Raw genomic sequence first — 18,278 nt, 5'->3', positions numbered from 1 at the left:
AATTACAAAAGCCAGAGAAGTCCCCTTGCTGGATCAGTTTGCCAGACTTGGATCAACAATAAGTAGCATTTGTGCTCTTGTACCATTTCCAAGCCTTACATTTGAGGGAGTAGAAGAGATAGAAAAGGAGCAAGTGATATAAACTAGCCACATCCAAGAAAATCATTACAGGCTGGACCTCCCTGGTCCCAGTTCAATGGCTATAGCCTGCCGCAGGCCCCCCTTCAGCAGGCTGCCAGCTGCCCCACTTGCCTTCCGCATCAGCCATAGCTTTGTCCTGGCTCTCCTGCCACAGCTGCCAGCCCTCCTGCTCCCTGAGTCTCAGCCACCGGGGATCTCTGGCCCGGGAACACCTGTGATCCTGCAGGACCACAGATGTTACTGGACCTGAGAGTCCTGGTTTAGGGAGGTGCAACCTTATTTCTATCTTTGGGCAATTTTCTCCAGTAGCAATTGCCTGAAAACCTGAATTCCAACCAAAATTTCACTATATTTTACTCCTTGCTCTTTATCATGACGCTATGAAAGTATTACAAATGCAACTTAATAAATCTCCAGCTCCTATCAAAGAACCATCAACACAGAGCTGATCACAATCCACAGTGTGACATTCTGGCAGACAGAAGTGGTCGTTTTTAGTTTTTGTCTTTCTCTAGTTTGATTCCAAAATAAGATATAATTCACTAAGATGAACACATACTGTAGATGAAAGATTTTTATAAATAAAATTCTATATGATCCATGTACCTCAACCATTGTTTGCAAATATTAAAATTATTTTTGCAATTCCTTACCTTAGATAACAATGTATTTTAAATTTTACTTGTTTTCTTTACAGTAAATGCTGCCTCTTATTGGCAATCATATTTAGCATAACTATGGCAAAACACACAAGAAGGCCTTATAGCATAAGTCAATTTTGCTTTATAACATATTTATTTTACACCGTAATATCTTCCAGAAGATGTCATTTTTAGTGCTGACAATATTATCTAATACTGAAAATCAGGAAGTTCAGTCCCCATATTACAAAACCAAACAAAAAAATCCACCTTTTGTTAATAGAGTTCTTTCCTCATAGCCCTTTGATATATACTATTTGCATCTCATATTGCAAAGAAACAACTGAACTCTAAATTTTATTATCCATTATCTACTGCAGGTAGGGAATATTCTAGCTATAAGTTTTAATTCAAAAAACATTCTAAACTTTATTTTGAAGACAAAAACATTGCATTGCAACAAAGTGATTTGCTCAGCCAGGAAATATCCCTTTACCATACATTAATGGTTTGGGGCACCACATCAATACACTGTCACTTGGCAAGTCACCTTGTCAGTTTAACACTCTGCTTGCACAATGCAGTTAATGAATATGAAATTTGAGTGAAAAGAGACATCAATCTAACTCTCCACCACCCTAAATATGCAGGGCTAAAAAAAGAGAGACTGTCAGAGAACAAACATCATCAAGCATTACACTCATACAACAGGTTTTTTTTTTCCCCAGAAATTGATCATTTTATTTTCAATGGTTAGAGCCTGAAACATATAATCATGTCAAATCAACCAGGCAATACTGCTTGAGCATGGAGCCAGACTGCAGAAGGCTGTGTAATAGTTTTCATTTTCTTTTACTCAATCATACTTTTAAAAATATTATTTAATATATTCATTTTAAAACATTTGGAATGTAACATTTTAAGTAACAATAAAACTGTGCATGATGGGATGTATCAGGTCCTTTGAGGCCTCTGCTACAGGACCCACAGTCTGAACACACCCAGGAAGGAAGCCATGAACGTGAATCTTCAAAGCCTAGATAGTAAGAGGTTTCAGGGAAGCAGACAATCAAATCACAGACTGCTCAGCTAAAAGGAACAGCAAAACCCTTTGAAGTACACATGGTTTGTAGCTGTTGAGTTCAGCTGAGACTCCAAATGTCACAAAGTTTGGGAATGTTTGGATGGGGTGTTCCTATTTGGGCCCTTATACAGAAATAGGGCTGAGATATGAATTTTATATTCAGATCTGAACTTTCCCTACATTCCGAACAAGTGCTTTGACATTAGCTCCTCTATGCTTTCAAGAGTTAGCTAAAAGGAAATAACGTATTTCTATTACCACTGCTATTGCCGCCCTTTCACTCACCCCAAAAAATAACAGGAAATAATATTTGCAACACTGAGTTGCTACTCTTGGGTCTTGTGGTTCCAGGAGAACACATGCCGAAACCCTAATTTTTTTCATCCTTGCTTGAAAATGTATAATTAAACAAAGTAGAGTTTAATTAATGTGATGATGTCTGTGTGAGTCTGCAAACAGCCAGAAACAATAGCTCTCAGAAGTGAGAACTCTACCATGCTTGACTCATTCTGTTGTCCCTGTCTGCTAAGAAAAGTAGAGTTGACTTACCATTGACACTCTAGGGAAAGGCAGGGCTCTAAAGGACCCATATCACAATGTCCTTACGGCCCTGGATTACCTTAATCTGGAATGGCCAGTATCTCACACCACCCTTAACTCTTCAATGAGAAGAAACTAACAAATTCTTAAAAGCTAATACAAAACATTAAATATAGCACAAACATTCCACATAATTTTGCTACTACAAAATACATTCCCAAACTCTCAAACATTTTTCAGTTTCTATTAGCATTTTAAATACATTTTAACAGGACCTTAAAAAGATAAGAGTTCAGATTTTTCCCTTCTTACAAACCATTAAAAAGGCAGAAGAGCATGCTAAAAAGTTAGTTAAGCTGCACTATAAAGGTGAAGCAATATTATGCATTTTTCTGATCACAGTATATTGTACTGTAAAGCCAGTGTTTTTTCTTGGAGTTTAGAGGTAAAATATGTGCTACCGGCATTCTGGTTCTATTGCAGTACTTAACAAAATAGTAACTATAGAAACACACTTGTAAATTTCCTAACCAATATAGCCTTATTTCAGGTGGCAACAGGGATTTACATTAATTGGGACAGGAAATATATTCAGGAAATAAAGAGGAAAAGATAATATTTCTTGTACCATAAGGAATCTGTTATTTCAAACAAGCTAAGAATATAGTTCCTTGCTGCTCTGTTTCAGAAGCAGACATCACGATACAGACATGGAATCAGAGTCTAAGAATATTATACAGCAAACAGACAAAGGCATAATAAGATCTAATGTCTGGTAGTTTAAAGTAGGCAAATTCACACTGGAAACTAAATGCAAGATTTTAACACTGAGAGTAACTAATCATTAGAGAAACTTGCCGCAGATATTTTAAGGTTGTGCTCTAACTCAAGAGCTACGTCTACATGTGAATGCTACATCGAAATAGCTTATTTCAACGTAGCAACATTGAAATAAGCTATTTCGATGAATAGCATCTACACATCCTCCAGGGCTGGTGCCGTCGACGTTCAACATCGACGTTGGGCAGCACCACATCGAAATAGGCGCTGCAGGGGAGCGTCTACATGCCAAAGCAGCACACATCGAAATAAGGGTGCCAGGAACAGCTGCAGACAGGGTCACAGGGCAGACTAGCACTTCCGGGGCAACAGCTAGCCGCTCCCTTAAAGGGCCCCTCCCAGACACACACAGCCTGCACAGCACGCGGTCTGCAGAGCCATAGGCACGCACACCTCGGCGAAGCAGTTATGGACCCCAGCAGCAGCAGCCAGAGGTCCACCCAGCTGCCCCTGCAGAGCAGTGCTCACCCTCCTCAATGCCATGCAGGAGGCAGCGGATCACCTTTTATTCGCGGAAGAGGAGCTGCCCCCAGGGGAGGAGGAAGCAACCCCAGACCTTGCTGTCCTCTGTCCCCCACCCCCCCTCCCGCCGCACACAACCTGGTGGAGAGCAAGGGGGAGGCATTCTTTCAGGGCTGGGCTGTGGAGGCTGGCAGGGCTGATGTGCAGCCACCCGCGGCCCCCAGTCACCAGGTGGACCCCGAGGGGACCCGGGTCCGGGAGGCCCTGAGGGCCCATTTTGACCAGGCCACGGGGCGAACACTGGCAGGCCCTCCACTGCACCCCCTCCATCCTCCACAACACTCCCTGCCCCTAGGCCCACACCACAGAGCACCCCCCCACACTTTTCTTGCAAATAAAAATAGACCTATTGTTCTTGAAACCACAAAATGGTGAATTCTCTTATTATTACTACATATATATATATATGTTATATGATAAATAGTGGAACACAAGGAAGAGGAGAGCTATTTATATGGGGGGGCAGGTATCATAAAATAACAGGGGTCTAATACAAACTATATACAAAATAATGAGGATATGTACAAAGGGGGGGCACGTCCTGGGCCCCGCACCCCCTACTGTCCAGCGCTTGGGGTTGGCGGGCACGACCCTCACCTCGGCCTCAGCCCTGGCCAAGGCTGGCTGGGGGCTGGGCGAACCGGCAGATACAGCCGGCGGGTGTCAGCAGGCCCCAGGTCCCCCTCGGCGGAAGGCCCCTCGGTGGCGGACGGTGGTGGGATGGCGGGTGGAGCGGCAGGTGGAGCGGGCAGAGTGGGCAGAGTGGCTGGCAGCGCGGCATGGGGGGGCCAGGTAGTCTGCTATGTGCTCAAAAGTGCGCATAAAGGCCCCCCATGCCTCCTGGCGCCAGGCCAGCACCCGCTCCTGCAGTTGCAGGTGCCGCTCGTCCACCCGCAGGCACTGCTCCGATACCTCCAGCTGTCGCCGGAGGGTTGCCAGCAGCTGGGGGTCCATCGCCGTCTGGTGGTGGTGCTGGGTCCAGCGTCGGCCCCGCCCTGGAGCTGGGTCGGTGCTCCGCCAAGGGGCTGGCCTGCAGCGATGGCCCCGGTGGGCTCTCTAGGACCACTGATACCTCACCGACGCTCTCCGGGCCCTCCGATGGTGCAGCTGTGGAACACAGGGGGGGAAGAAGAGTGGAGACAGCCGTTAGTGTGGCCCCCGAGCTGTGGCCCTTGTCCCCCCACCCCTCTGCTGCTGATTCCCCATCCCCGTCCCCAGAAGATGCTGCTGCTGCTGATGGGTGTCCCACCCCCTCCCCCCGGGGGACCATAGGTTCCACTCCCCCCATCCCCAGGGATGGGGCATGGCACTGTCCTGCTGAGGGGGCAGGGGCTGATGCACTCTTCTGAGGGACATGCCACTGCTGTCCTTGGGGCCATGGTCATCTGGGCATGTGGAGGGCCCTGGTCATGTCTCTTGGCCCTGCCCCTCAACCCCGGGGGTGTGCAGCAGGGGGGGTACATACCTCACGGTCCACTCCCACGGTCGGGGGGCACCCTCTGGGCAGATGCCCTGCTGGAGCTCTGGGACGGCAGCGCGATGTGGAGCTCCCCGTCACTGGAGGAGGATTCCCCCTCCTCCTCCTCCGGCAAACCAGGGGTGGGCTCCGGGGGCGGCCCCTGGGGTGCGGGGCTTGCCTCGGGGGTGGACTCTGCCTCCGGGGCCTGCTGGGGCTCATCGGCTGAGGTGTCAAGAGTGGCCGGCAGGGAGGTGGTGTGTCGGGGGCCCAGGATTTCCCTGAGCTCCCTGTAAAAGGGGCAAGTGGCGGGGGCGGCACCAGATCGGCTGGCCGCATCCCAGGCCCGGGCATAACCCTGCCGCAGCTCCTTGACTGTACTCCTGACATGGTCAGGAGTGCGGGCAGGGTGACCCCGGGTGGCCAGGCTCTCGGCCAGCCGAGCGAACGCATCCGCGTTCCGCCTCTTGCTCCCCATTACCTGGAGCACCTCCTCCTCACTTCCAGGGCTGGCTGCCAGGCTGGGAATCCTGGCTCCCCTGGGGGGGTACCCTGGGGGCGCTTGGGGGGGCTGGCGGGTGGCCATCGCAGCGGGGGGGTGTGTCTTTGGGCTGCAGGGAGGTGTGCAGGCTGGCCGCGTGTTACTGCTGCCACCTGCACGCGCTCTCAGCTTCCTGCACAGGAAGGCAGAGGCGGGGAGCTTTAAGGGGCCGCTGCACGCAGCGACCATAGATCTCAGGGGCTGGAGATAGCGTCTCTCCACCCCTCAGCTGATGGCCGCCATGGCGGACCCCACTATTTCGATGTTGTGGGACGCGGATCGGCTACACGTGCCCTACTTCGATGTTCAATGTTGAAGTACGGTGCTATTCCCATCTCCTGATGGGGATCGCGACTTCGACGTCTCGCCGCCTTACGTTGATGTCAACTTCGAAATAGCGCTCGCCACGTGTAGACGTGGCAGGCGCTATTTCAAAGTTGGCGCGGCTACTTCGAAGTAGCCAGCACGTGTAGATGCAGCTAAGGAGGAATTAGTTCAAGGACTTCCTAAGACCTCTGCCATACACGCAGTCAGTCTAATAATTACTGTGGTTCCCTCTGGCTTTATAATTTATGAATGGGGAAGAATGCTGTGTATTAAGAATGTAGAAAAATGGTTATTTATCCTATAGTAACTGTTTTTTTCAGGATGCATTGCCCATACGTATTCAACTTATTGGCTACATCTACACTTGGAGATAACTTCAAAATAGCCATGCTAATGGCCATTTTGAAGAATACAAATGAGGCACTGAACTTCATATTCAGCACCTCGTTAGCATGCCACTGGCTGCGACACTTCAAAATTGCCACTTTTCGCTCCCACGCAGCTTCTCCAGATGGGGGTCCTTTTCAAAAGGACCCCGCCCACTTCAAAATCCCCTTATTCCTATGCATTTCAGCACCTCATTAGTATTCTTTGAAATGGCCATTAGCATGGCTATTTTGAAGTTTTCTCTAAAGTGTAGACACAGCCATTGTGCATATGTATATTACATATGTGGGACCAGAATCTTTTTGAACAGCACCCTTTTAAGTCCACATTGATACCCTAGCATCTGACGATATCTCCAATTTCCCTACCAAAACAGAATTTGTATTGGCGGGGACTGTAGACGTAGAGATAAGTTATTGCCGAAATGTATTCTGCCTCTGGTGATTCACAAGCAGTAACTCAACACCGGGAGTAGTGTATTTGGAATCTACTGAAACAGTGATTGAAGAACAGCTTTCCCATAGCAGGTATCAGGTCTGGAGCATTGCTTAGTGAAGGTGTGAACACAACACCAGATGACTGTTCTATAAGGCTATGTCTAAACTGTAGTTTATATTGGCCTAATAATACCCCATGGCCCTTCCTGAGAGGTTTGTTGCAAAGTGCGCTTTGCGTGGAAATATGCATCTGTGGACCAGCATCAGCAACATTATCAGTGTGTGATGGGGCACTGGTTGGCATCCGATGCCCCAACTAAAGATCAAAAGTGCCCAATGACAGTATTGTCTCATGGTGAATGTAGCCTGCCATCAAATAAGGCTACTGCCCCTTCATTCTGCATGAGATGAGGGTCTGGGATACTTGGGTCTCTGGATTACTTTGGATCATCCAAATGGTGTATGAACCATGATTTGGTCAGTAGCATTCAAGGGAACATGACTCTTTATGTTACACCAGTGAGGACAACCCTGTCAGAAAATTCCCCACTGCCTTGTGGGTAGGTGTGGGAGATCCAAAGGCAATGGGAGTAAACCCAGACCGAAGATATGGAATGGAGACCTTAAGACAGTTAGTAGGTAGGATTCATCCTCCCTGCTTTCTAGCATCTCCTTGCAGTCACCTCAGTTCCAAACATACTAACTTCTGTCTTTCCCTTGGATTCAACTGGGGACACCAAGAGTGGGATAGTGCTGCTTGGGCAACGTACTTGCTACAAAAACTAGCCCAGGCAACGCAGTATGTAAGAGGGATCCAAATGAAGAGCACACTCCGTCCTTGCTGATAGCATGGAAACAAACACAGGAAGTGGCAGTTATAGGGCCTCCTCAGTTGGTGAAGAGGACGCCGACACACGTCACTTTTGTCGGTGGGAGTCATTGCGCTCCACTAGTCAGCTACCGCCCGCCTCAAGCCAGGCAGCCCCAGTCAATAAGGTGATGACCCGCCACATCTGCCTCTCTCATTTGGTGCATGAGGATAAACCAAAAATCAAAAAGTAGATGTAAACTATGCACCTGCCATAAAATTAATTAAAAAATCAACTTGCCTCCAGCTGGGTAGCTGGAATGTGTGGACCTTGTGCCCAGGACTTGAATCTGCTTATGACCTTATGAACACAGACTCAATACATAAAACAGCAGTCATAGACCAACTACTACACAAACTGAACATCAGTATCGCTGCTCTCCAGGAAACCAGGCTGGCAGATGCTGGTTCAGTGAAAGAAACCAACTACACTTTCTTCTGGAAGGGCTTGAGTTCAGAGGAACAGCCACCTCTATGGAGTTGGATTTGCTGTTTGGAACAATCTATCAATATGTCCTCAGCTGAATCAGTATGCATTATACCCTTGAAGCCAAGGATATGTCAACATCATGAGTGCTTATGCACCCACGTTAGTGTTGTGCACTGAAGACAAGGACCACTTTTATTATAATCTTCACAAAGTTATTGACTCCTTTCCGACTAGCAAACAACTGTACATGCTTAGCAACTTCAATGAAAGAGTTGGACATGATCATCAGTCCTGTCCTGTCTGCCTCAGTGATCACGGTATTGCGAAAATGAATGAAAATGGTCAAAGGCTTCTCGAATTCAGCTCTCAAAGTTAACACTGCATCACTAATACTTTCTTTAACTTGAAAAAGTGTGACAAGGTTTCATGCCGCCACCCCAGATCCAGTCACTGGCATCAACTTGACCTTGTACTGGTATGCACGAAACATCTCAACATCATCCAGTTTACATGCACGTACCACACTGCAGACTGTGACACTGATCACTCCTTGATCATCAGCAGAGTGAAAATCACCCCAAAGAAACTCTATATGGCAAAGGAATGGAGAAAGCCAAAGGACAATACCCTCAATACCAGAGATGCACTGAAATGCTCTGTCTTCGCAGATGATTTCAATCACAAAATGGAACACAAACCTGATCAACAAACTGTTGATGAAACATGGTCCATGCTGAGAGATGCAATATATGAATGTGCCAAATCTGCCTTTGGAATAAGTAAATTCTCTAACATAGACTGGATCGATGAAAATGCTGACCTTCTTAGGCTTCTTCTTGAAGAAAAACACAAGGCACATCTGAATAACTGAAAGAACCCATCACAAAGCACAAGAGATCAACTTTGACATGCAAGATCTGTTCTTCAAAGAGAATCCAGGTGGTGCAAGAACAAGTATTGGGCCAATCTATGTTCTAATATTCAAAAGGCATCTGATTTGGGCAGCCTGAAAACTATCTATGATGGATTGAAGAAAGCACGCAGACCAAACATTAACAAAGTAATCCCACTGAAACATTTAAATGGACAGGTGATCACACACAAAAAGCTGCAGATGTCCAGATGGGTGGAACACTACTCAATTCTTTATTCCCATGAGCATACAATACAACCTGAACTTCACAGTTTAATCCCAACTCTTCCAGAAATGTCAGAGCTAGATGCAGAGCCTCTGGAGGAGGAACTTTCTCAAGCTCTTGATGTTCTCTCCAATGGAAAAGCTCCAGGAAACAACAGAATACCAGCTGAGGTCCTGAAAGTAAACAAGATTGTGTTCATCCCCTTCCTCTATGACTTACTCATAAAATGTTGGAGAGCAGGCGATGCCCCACATGAAAGATGCAAACATCATCACTCTCTATAAAAACAAAGGCAATAAGGGTGACTGCAACAACTACAGAAGTATCTCTTTACTGAGCATCACAGGAAAAGCATTTTCCCATGTTATACTCGAATGCCTGCAAAAACTCACAGATCGAATCTATTCACAAACACAATGTGGCTTCAGGGCTGGCAGGTCAACAATGGACATGATTTTCTCTCTTTGACAACTACAGAATAATGCAGAGAACAAGGAAAGTTGTTAGTCATAGCATTTGTGTACTTAACAAAAGCATTTGACAGTTAGTAGATCAGGACTATACAAAGTATTAACCAAGACTGGCTGCCCACCGACCTTACTCAAGCTCATACCATCCCTTCACAAAAACATGAAAGCAACAGTGCAATATGATGGATGTACATCGGAACTGTTTGCGAGCAACAGTGGAGTCAAACAAGGGTGTGTTCTTGCCCCTACCATCTTCTGCATATTCTTCACAGTTCTACTAAATTGCGCATTTCAAAACTCATGCAGTGATGTGTTTCTCCACACACTAGATGGCTCACTCTACAACCTGGCAAGACTCCAGGCCAAAACTAAGGTCAAGAAAGTCCTCAGTAGGGAACTCCTCTTCACAAATAATGCAGCTCTCGTTGCTCAAAATGAAGACAAACTACAGTCACTGATGGATTCTCCGTCTAGCGCCTGCAAGTTGTTTTCCTTTGACATAAGCATGAAGAAAACTTGTATTCACGCAAGGTATACCTCAGCAACACAATGTCATTCTGGATAACAGTCCATTAGAGGTGGGTCAATAATTCTGTTACCTTGGATCTACTGTTACCACAAACCTATTCATGGATGAAGAACTGAACATCAGAATCAGGAAGGCAGCTATTATTTTTGGCAGACTTACAAAACAAGCATGGAACAATCCTAAGCTGACAGTGAAAATAAAGATACTTATCAAGCAAGCATGTAACCAGCTTCCTGCTATATGGATCTGAGACATGGACCACCTACTCAATCCAGAAGAAAAATTTGAACATCTTCCATCTTCATTGCATGTGCAGAATTATGAATATCAACTGGCAAGATAAAGTTTCAAATGCAGATGTCCTGTCAAGATCTGGCATACCCAGCCTATAGTGATCCTCAACAGCAGAAGACTATGTTGGCTTGGTCATGTTAGAAGAGTGGGTGATGAATGTCTTCCCAAAGAAATCCTCTTCAGTGAACTGTCACGTAGGTTGAGAACAAGAGGAAGACCAAAGCTAAGATTCAAGGATATATGAAAAAAAATACCATGAAAAAATTCAACATTGATCTAAAGTCATGGGAATCTACATCAATCAGATTGAAATACCTAGAAAGGATTGCTAATGACAGGGCACATCATCCCTTGATCGTATACGTGCAAGTGACACAAAAGAACTTGGTCTTAGAAGAAAAAATTCTCAGACTCAAGAATTCGGAAATAGAAAACACATGCGGTTTTTGCAACCGACCATGCAAATCGATTATTGGATGGATAAGCCATGATAGAAGCTGCAGACAAACACTCCCATAGATCCTCACCGCCACTAACCACCGCCTCTATAGACGAAAAAGGGCCATATGAGAATCCGCCATGTGGCCAGAGCTATGTCAGCTGGAGTAGTTAAGTCAACAGTAGAACTTTCTCCTGTTAGCTTAGAGTGATGCAGCTCCACTGCTGTAAACTCTCTCATGTAGTCATGCACTCAGTCTCTGAGTTTGGATACCTCTGAAAGAACCTGCAAATACCACTTGATCCTTGGTGGAATGGGTCCTCCTCACCTGCCCAAGTGAATTCAAAAGGTTTACAACATAATGTGTTGACAGAGTCCAAGACCTATTTCAGCATCTTTGGGTTGAATATTTGTTGACCTTTCATCCCATCATAAAAATGCAGCTACAATCTAGAAGTCCTGAATGGCTTTGTCTGTCCAGAAAATGGGAAAATTCTGTCAACAACAGAACGGAGGAAAGGAACTGGTAGATGGATCATGCCAGAGACTACTTCAGGTAAGAACTTAGGGTGAGGATTAATGTTACATCTACATTAGGAGCTGGGGGTAGGCATTGAATCCCATCTCAGACAGACATATTTATGCCAACTCTCATTGAGACAGTGCCTAAAAATAAGAGTGTAGCTGTGGTAACAGGCAGTTGTGAACAGCAGTATAAGATATTGAACCTCCAAATAAATATCCACAGGATCCAGGCAGGTTTGTTTTCAGAGTGACTAGCCTGTACCTCTGCTCATTACTGCTCATTCTATCACAGCTATGCACCTGCTGTTAGCTTGATATCTCAGTGAGAGCTAGCATTAGTATGTATAACTGAACAGTAAATGTAGCCTTAGAGTCACTTTTTGGGATACTGTTTTGGTCTATCCCGCCATAAGTAGGCCCCAGCATGGATGAAAAATCTGTATCCACCTCTGTACCCAAATGCACAAAAATAAGCCATAGGTATCCTCATCCACACTGATGGACGAGGATAGACACAGCTATAAAGCTGGTATCAGTGGATTGGCAGGGGTCTAGTCATAAGGGCTTGGGCTATGCCGTTCAATCTGGCAGCAAATAAGACAGTTTTACTGGACATACGGTATAAAGAGCATATCACCAAAGGTTCAAAGGGAAGTCCCAATAAACCTTTCAAAAACTGAGGTCCCAAGAAGGTGGAGTGGCTCTCACAGGTGGGAAGACAAGAAAGAATGCTTTGAGACATTTATCCACCAGTTGGTCAGGGAAGACAGCATTGCCTTCACCTAGAGGTGATGAGCAGGGTTAGGTGCCAGATGTATGTCTATGCATCTCCTGGAAAGAGCTGAATGCTTTAGCTGTAGCAGATAATCCAAGACAGCTGCTATCACAACTCCAAAGGAAATAGACAATTTCTTTTATTCAGCCAAACAGAAAGCCTCTTCCATTTAGCTGTATAAATCATTTTGATGGCGTCCTTTATACTGCAAGATAAAATGTTGTGAAAGGCTAAAATTGGCTGACCTAACTAGCATCCAGGCCACGAAATGAAGCAATGTTTGGTGTGGGTGAGGGACTCAGCCCTCTGTTTTCATAACCACTTCTGAGTGCACTTGAATTTCTGCTGATAGGCTCATCAATTCCAAACATTGTAACTGTCTGTCTAAGTTATCATCATTAGGACTGTATTCTATCTGATCTTTTGCAGAACCTTCAGTATCAAACTGATCGGAGGGTATGCGTATGAGTCCTGGTGACTATGGAATCAAGAGGTATCCCGCACAGACCAGGGGCTGGCTCCTGCTCTGGGGTAGAATTTAGAATACTTATTGTTCTGAGCTGATGCAAAGAGGTTTATGTTTGAGTATTCCCTCGTGGAAGATGCTTTGTAGGGTGGAGTCCTTGAGTAACCTGTCATGACTTTTGAAGTATCATTTACTGAGACAGTTTGCTGGAGTGCTGTGGTGCTGCATGTGCAATGTGGCGATTGATGCACCAATCACAAAAGCAGATTGCTTCCTAGCAGAACAGACTCGTGGTCATTTTTGATATTATACGCTGCTCTGATGTTTGTCAGAAGTACTGGAAGGAAAGCTGTGACTGCTGGCTTAGCAGCTCTCAGCTCCAGGGTGTTTATGTGAAGACATGCTTTTCTGAAGAACCCTGGGGCTCTGAGTCCTAATGTGGCCTAGGTAAACACCTCATCCTACTGGATGCATCTTGCTAGGGAGAGACCATGGTACTTCACTACACAAGTCTACGTAGTTTTTCTGCCAAACTAACAGGAGAAGACTTCTTGAGGAACCATGACCAATGTGGCTGCTCGTGTAGATACTCTGATCTCAGTCACCTTTATATGGAGCACAACTCAAGCCTGGCAAATTGCTCCACACAGGTTCAGGGGATCTTGTACTACATAATCTTAAGACAAGTCCTGACTGAGGTCTTTGGGTAGATGGGTCTGAAACTATGGAATGATGAGCAGCATACCCTGTGACAAGCGAGCCTTTTCAATTGTGGAAACTAGTATGGCCCCTCTTAAATCTACAATCTGAGTAGGGACGAAAATGGACTTCCTTTTGTTGATGCTAAATCCTACATTAGCCAGTTCAAGGTTATTTGCACTGAGTTGTTGATGTGACAGACCACAAAATCAGTGAGTCATCAAGGTAGACTTGAACCACCTCACTTTACAAACTTAGTTCCCTGACTGTTAGGTATTCGGTGAAAACTCTCAAAGCCATGGAACAGCCAAAGGAAACCAGACTACATTGATAATGAAGATTTCCCCTTAAGAAATCTGAAACATTTTTTTGTGCCTGGTGAAATTGCAACATGGAAATGGGCATCACAGAAAATGGTATCTTTCAAGTCAAGAGCCATGAATTAGTCTAGAAGGTCTCAGGCACATGTTAAAGTCACCATCCTGACTTTGAAGTGATGGATAAAGTTGAGTTGTCAGAGCTCCAGATTAGGGTGGCAACCTCCTTTTGCATTTGGGTTTAGAAATGAATGATGATAAAACCTACTGCCCTGGAATTCCAAACCTCTGAGTTGCAGAAGAGATCACATCTGCTTTCTGAGTAAAATCTGATGAAAAATGTCCCTGAAGTGGGACAGAAAAGAGGAAGAAAGAATCAGTGACTAGGAAAGGACTGGAAATGGACAGTCTTCTGCTTCCAGGACTAGCTGGTCTGAGATTATTTAGTTCCATGCCTGTCAAAAAGAAGAGAGTGATTCTAAAAAGGGGAAACATAAGACTCAGATAGCCCACCCCACAATCAATTGCATAACCAAACCAGCTGGCAAAAGGTCAGCGTAGGTCAAAGGTGCAGGAGATTTTTCTGCTCCATAATTCCGAGACATCTCCTGACTAAGGTTTTTGGGCACTTCAGTATGAAACTGATCAATGAGGTATGCAATGATGAGGAACATATCCTGTTGCAAGTTAGCCTTTTCAAATGAAGAAGCTAGTATGTCCAGTGTCTATGGTAGAAGAAGAAGTGGCAGTGTTTCCTCCTGTGTCACCTCCGCTAATTTCTTGGAAGCTCTGACACATTGCCCACAGTAGAATGAAGAGAATTGCCTCAGCTAGTTCTGGGGTTTATACAGCCTCCTCTTGGAAGGTACAGTGCACACACACAGGGAATAAGAGTGTTTTCGAGGCCTTTAATACATCAACAGCCTTGTCAGTGTTTCTGTTGAAGAGATCACAGCCCTCAAAGGGAAAGGCCAATGTATCCAAGGCAACAAAGGCACTTTGAATTAGTCTGTGTGACCAGATGACCCTCAAGGACTGGGTCATCTCTTTGCTGTGTTCCTGTGGGAGTCTCTCAGTAATACTTAGCTGCAATTCAAGAAGACATGGTTAATCAAGAGCTGTAGCAGTTTGAAATTATCATCTCAAAGCAGGCCAAGAAACAAATCTTAAATGCCCAGCTTTTTTGATCCTTTTGCTTAGAGCTATGTAGTTCCAGGCATCAGAGTTTATGAAAATAAACCCATGTGGCATTTGTGTGTTTGGAAATCACTGGCTTATCATTTTATAAAGATTAATTTTGTGGTACAGATTTGGTAATGGTAAAGATAATGGCTTGTTTGACAATGCTCATGAATGAAGTTGTCGGTTTTTCTAAAAGTCTGCAGCATGGCAAGCTTTGCATATGCACCCTGATCTTGGGACTTCCTATAGGCTGTGTCTACATTACCACCTTCCTTCAAAGGAAGGTGGTAATTGTCGTGTTTAAACATCACTGTGGACATAATCGCCCCCCTGAGTGAGGGACAGCATGCTTTTGGCGGGAAAGGGCTCTGTGAGGAAAAATCCCCTCAGACACATGAAGCTTCAAATTGTCATAGCCTGCCAGTTAGCAGCACTCCAACGGTTACTTTTTGACCGTTAGCTCCCCTGGCAACTTGAAAAGGTTCTATCAGATCATCCATATTCATGAATCATGGGTACCCTAGATTTGCATGCAGTGCTCTGATTGGGTGGGTCTGGAGAACTTCCAGAACCTTCCACCAAAGTGAGGACCTGTTTGAAGACTTTGCCTGCATGCTAATACTCTCATACATATTCATGAGAACGTTCTATAAAAGCATGGCTCGCAGCCCATTCTGTGGCCCTTGACAGGAAGGTGTGGTTCCATGGAATGTCTGCCAGTCCCTAGGCTAACCTGAAAAGGCGAAAAGAGAAGAGCTGAGCACTGCCAGAGCTGAACACTGCCACCTACCCGAGGCGCAAGATTGCACACCACTCGCCTGGAAGCACAAGATTGCCCATCACCCATGCTGCTGTGGCAAGCAGCAACAGCGGCATCAGCAGCAAGTGGTGTCCCTGTGGGGAAGCTACCATCTGTCGAACTGGCCTGCACTTGTGCAGGTACTGTGCGGCTGGCTCAGTGAAACCCAGGGCCCGCCATCACACTCACCAGGCTTGACCTGCATACCGGACCTGACTTATTTGCTGGACGTGACACACGGATTGAGAGAAGTATCCTCACTGACAGGCCTGCGCTTTGCATGGAGCCACAGACACCACATCCCCACTCCAGTCAGTGGCAACGGGACCCCCAGTGGGGGAGCAAGGTTGATTCCCTTGCTGTGTCCCTGCCTGGCAGGGTAGGGGCAGTACCCGGGGGCCCGACCCCATGGCTAGGCCTTGCTGGCCTCTAGCTGGCCTCTAATTTAAAAAAGGACACTTAACAAGCCTGTTCAATCTAGAACTGTTATTATTATTATAATTAATTGGTATGTATAGACATTTATAGACAGGGTTTTTTAATGTTATTTAATTAGTTAAATTATTAGAATTGTTAGTAGTAAATAAGATAAATTTATTAAATTATTTTAGTACATTAATTCTAGATATTAGTTGTTAGTTAATAATATTCACTTACGGAGGAATTGGTAGTCACTTGCTAGCAACTTATTACGAAAATACACACTAAGGTGAAGGCGTGGCCTCTCTTATTTCCTATTTTCTTCTCTGGCTCAATGGAGAGGGAAATCCTCCATTGGCCATAATTAATATTTGGATCGGAGTAGCGACCGAATCCTGGTAGGGGTAAGAGGAGTAGCACCCTCCCACTCCTTTATTTTAGAAAAGACACATATATATTTATATAGTTATTAATATTTATATATTTATTATATTTATTACTTTCCTTCAAACTTACCTCTATACAACAACCTACCTCTGTACAACTTATCTCTATACAACTTCCTTCAAACCTACCTCAACAACAACCTACCTCTACACCTAATTTATTCAAAACCACGTCACTTTAGTGTTAACATGAACACCTTGTTTTTAACTCAAGTAAGTGTGTACTGTTGCTAAAATAAGAACGTGCAATAATATTGCATTCCCTCCTTAAGAATTAATAAATTTATTGTAAGTGTTTGGAAAAAATCCGGTTGTCTGTCTCGTTGCTCCTCGTAGCTCCTGCCTGCCCAAGGGGGGTTCGGTGGGGTCTGGGTCAACCGAGTGTGCACCCCATCATAAGTCCGCTAAGGTGGGACCTGGGACCTAAAAGGTGGTAAGTGTTGCTTTGTTGTGTCTTCTTGCCACACGAGGAAGGCATAGCATTGCTGTCAAATTTGCCGTACTGCTAGAGAACCTCCCTCAGCAGTAATGTAGATACAGCCATAGTGAAATGTGATGATGCAATAAGAACCTGATTCTGAGGGTCAGTGAGAGCCTGACAGTCAGTGATTGGTATATAATAGAGTTTTTCATATTTTTTCCCTTCTGCTTTAGAATCCTCCAGTACTCACCCATCCTTTTTCAGCTCTGTACTCTCTTTTCAGAACCTGCCCTCTTCTCCAATCTCCCTTGCTAGAAAGGCTCTTCTGACCCATCTCACACTGTTTTTCAGGTCCATCCTACTCATTCCCTATATTCAGATCTCCAATGTCACTCCCCTCTCCCACTTCCCACTGACACCATCAGTGCTGTTATCTCTCTAGAACACACAAAGTGGGGGGGTGGGGGAGGAAGGGGAACCAAATTAACATTTCATGGACAACTTTAACTCTTTCATCTCCTAACTTCTAAACACTTGATTTTGCAACCTTAGCATTTCTTTAATGTAGCAATTGTGTGCGTGTATTTCTATGTAAATCTGGATAATTAAACACATAACATTAAATGTCATTTTAGCAAATGAAGTTGTCAACCTCTAAAAATACTTTATTATTAAGGTCATAGGCACAGCTGCACCCTCCATTTTTTTTTTTTTTGTTCTGAAGAGATATTCCAGCATGCATTGGAATGAAAATATAATCTCAGGGCATGCACATTATTGGAACTCCACGTATCTGAAATTCCTGAGAAGCAGCTGAAAAAAAATTTCCTTCCTTTGTGGTAGGGTCAATCTCACTCCTGGACCAGCCCTTCGTTCCCCTCACAGTCCCACAGCTCATCTAGGTACTGTCACTAAACTACCACAGATTGAACCTCTCAGGCTCACCACCCTTGAGACCAGGCCAGTGCCAAACCAGAGAATTTACCAAACCTTGGAAGGTCAATATTGTCTAGCAGCATCACCAACAATTCCACTGCTTACTGGGCTTTGAGAAGACATTTGAGAGAAAATTAGAGCTAAATAACAACACAGAACATACAAGAAGTCCTGTGGCAATTTATAGATTAACAGATATTTTGGAGC

General features: G+C 45.0%; 1 protein-coding gene across 5 annotated transcripts in view; it reads right to left on the bottom strand.

The window, feature by feature from the left end:
* Positions 1-18,278, bottom strand: part of KIAA0825 (KIAA0825 ortholog) — a 393,823-nt gene that overhangs the window by 279,186 nt on the left and 96,359 nt on the right. The gene's annotated exons all lie outside the window — the stretch shown is intronic.

This window comes from Carettochelys insculpta, chromosome 5 (assembly GCF_033958435.1).
Source record: "Carettochelys insculpta isolate YL-2023 chromosome 5, ASM3395843v1, whole genome shotgun sequence".
NCBI classification, from domain to species: domain Eukaryota; kingdom Metazoa; phylum Chordata; order Testudines; family Carettochelyidae; genus Carettochelys; species Carettochelys insculpta.
Note: the sequence above shows the minus strand (reverse complement) of the source record. Positions and strands in the feature narration are given on the sequence as shown.